Here is a 3199-nt window from a genome sequence, read left to right as displayed (position 1 = left end):
CACGGGACTCAGGTTGGGCTCTTACATGCAGCCACTTGAGGTTCTGTAAAGTTGACCAGAGGAGCTTGGGATCAGCCTGGAGGCGATGGATTGAATTAGAAAAGTCGGTTGCGTGGGGGGAGGATGTTACAGGATCCCCAGAGCGATGTCCTGCTTTAGTAATGGAACCAGCTGGCTAGGCTTCTGTTTCTTCTCCAAAGCCTGCCCCCTGGAGCCCACTGTGCTTTCCGGGACGGGCGGGGCTGCCACCCAGCCCTTCGGCCAGCACTGTGAGTGTGCAGAGAAACGTGGCCCCAGAAGTGGAGGGCGGGACCCCGCGTCTCGGTGTCCCCATAGGAGCCATGGCCGTGGCTAACTTCCTGTCACCACACATGGCAGACGAGGCCGGAGAGGGCTTGGGGCCACGTGTGCTGGTGGTGAGGCCACCGCAGCTGTGCCAGGCCTGTGCTGCTTCTCCCTCCCATCCCGTGTGTGTCCCCCTTCCAACTGGGATTAGGGACAAGAAGTGGGGACAGGCTCGGAGGCTTCCCTTGGTCGAGGGCCAGCACGGGCCAGAGGAGGTGCTAGTGTGTACCTCTGGGTGCAGGGCCATGCCTCGTGGGTGCTCACACAGTCTCGGTCTCCGAGCACAGAGGGTCACAGGGCAGGAGACTGGCTTCCCCGAGGGCCGTTAGGTCACTTGACTCAGGAGCTCCCTGGCCTGAGTGCTCTCAGCGGTGAGCAGCTGTGATGGCAGCGGAGGGTCAGCAAGGGGGCAGGCTGGAGGCGGGGCGGCCTTGGCCCCCTCCCCTATAAAACAGGGGTTCCAGAGTACCTGCTTCACAGGCAGCAGCGGGAGCGTTAACCCAGCACAAAGCGAGGCACCCCCGACCCAGAGGTCCTGGACACAGGGTCCAGCATCACTGAGCCCGAGCGCACCAGGACTCCGCTGCAGGCCTGTGTCCAACCAAGGTTGGGGGTCTTGGGCGCCGATGGGTGAAGGGCTGGCCAGGCGTGGCTGGGGAGCAGTCAGGACGCGAGTGGGGTCAAGGCCCCTCTCAGACGACCCGACCACACTCGCGGGCTCTCTGGCGGCCTCCTGCTTCAGGTAGGTCTCCGTTCCCCCTCATACCATGATTTCAGTAAGAAAAACCCAGAATTAACTAAAGAGGAGAAACGAGGTGCTCGGGGCGACGTCCCCTGTCCAAGGCCAGCATCTGGCACGCGGTCGTGCTGGGGCCTCCACGGTGGCCGCTACCCAGCTTCACTCTCGCCCCTTTAATGAGGGCGGTTCTGACCTGGGAGTTGCAGACCCTTCGGCTGAACTGGGCAGTCCTCGTCCCTGGCTTTACCAAGTGACCCGAAGCCAGGAGCACGGCGGTGATTCCACCTGCCAGAGTGAACAGACGGCCGGTGCAGGTGGGAAGAGTAGCGCAAAAGGGCAAACAGACACTGACCTACAGCTTCACCATCTACACCCGTTACAAGGCAGCTCAGCAACGAGTCATTCCGCGCACGAGACGCACCCTTTCTGGGTGAGCAGGAATGAGCAGGACCCCTCGGGACCACTGCGGCCAGTCCATCAACTGGGCACCACTCGTGCCCCAGAGCTGACCCAGTCAGTGGTATCAGGCCGCGCTATTACTAAGCAGAAAAAGCACTGACGAAAGTCTGCACAGGAACATTCTTGCTGAGGACTGCAGGTGAAGTGGGCGCACCGTGCTCAGGTCCCCAGAGGTCTCGCCAAACCTCCTGGCGGTGTTGCAGTCAGCAAGCCAAGCCGGAAAACCACCCCCAAGGCCCGGGGGGCCCTGACGGGCGGGGCTGGAGCTGGACGGGAGAGGGAAGCTCTCGGCCCTAATCCAGGGCCCCTGCCCCACCTCTGTCCCGTCCCCTCCAAGACAGCGGCCTTCAGCCTGGTTTAAGTCACGTGTGTCTGATGCATTTGCATTCTTTTGTTTTTGACCACGCTGCGCAGCATGTGGGATCTCAGCTCCCGGACCAGGGATGAAGCCCACACCCCCTGCGTTGGAAAGCAGAGTCTTAACCACTGCACCACCACGGAAGTCCCCGCGTTTGCATTTTAAAGTACATTTTTCTTTTGTAGTCAGAAAAAATAATCTTGTAAAAAACCCCAGTAACGTTACAGTTTGGTGGCACTTAGTTTACTGAGGACAGACGCTGAGGCTGTGGGGACAACACCCAAGGCCAGCGCAGGGCACCCGGGACGCTGCTCTGGGTCCTCTTGGCACTGCCGCCCGTTTCCTGAGACAGCAGTTCAGCTCGCGGGGGCCTCAGGCTCACTTGCCTGTGTGACTTCACAGCGAAACTTTCCAGGCCGACCCCGCACCCCCGCCCAGCGTGAACGCTGCTGGTGTAGCAGGGACGGTGCACCCCTGCCCCCTGCGGAGCCGGCCCCTCCCGCCTACAGGCTGGACGCGGCATAGGACCCCCAAATCTGCGGTCCTGGAGGGAAAGGCGGCTGATCCACCCCGGGGGCAGTGGGTCCTCCACCCAGCATCCTGAGAGGAAAACCCCCTCACAGCTTCCATCACTGTAACCAGGACGACGGCAACCCTCACCCCCAGAGAGGCCACCAGGCTCGGCAAAGGCACAGCCCAGGAGCACAGCAGGACCCCAGTCCCACCCGGCAGCTCTGGTCCTCGTGTGCACAGGAGCACCCTGCGGAAAGACTAAAATCCACAGATGCGTTCAGCATCGTTCGACTCAACAACAAAAGCACAAACACTGAAAAATGGGCAAAGGACTTGAAAAGGCATTTCTGCGAAGATACGTGAAAGGCCACGTGAGCACTGAAAGGATGCTCGACTTCAGTGGTCATTAGGAAGATGCAAGTCAGAGCCACGAGACACCACCTCAGGCCCACAAGGATGGCCACAATTAAAAGAAAAAAAGGGGGGGGCTTCCCTGGTGGCACAGTGGTTGAGAATCTGCCTGCTAATGCAGGGGACACAGGTTCGAGCCCTGGTCTGGGAAGATCCCACATGCCGCGGAGCAACTAAGCCCGTGCGCCACAACTACTGAGCCTGCGCTCTGGAGCCCGCGAGTTACAACTACTGGAACCCGCACACCTAGAGTCCGTGCTCCGCAACAAGAGAAGCCACCACGAGGAGAAGCCCGTGCACCGCAACAAAGAGTAGCCCCCGCTCGCCACAGCTAGAAAAAGCCCGCGCACAACAACAAAGACCCAACGCAGCCA

This window comes from Aethalodelphis obliquidens, unplaced genomic scaffold (assembly GCF_003676395.1).
Source record: "Aethalodelphis obliquidens isolate GAN/ISIS:26980383/991018 unplaced genomic scaffold, ASM367639v1 scaffold38, whole genome shotgun sequence".
NCBI lineage: Eukaryota > Metazoa > Chordata > Mammalia > Artiodactyla > Delphinidae > Aethalodelphis > Aethalodelphis obliquidens.
Note: the sequence above shows the minus strand (reverse complement) of the source record.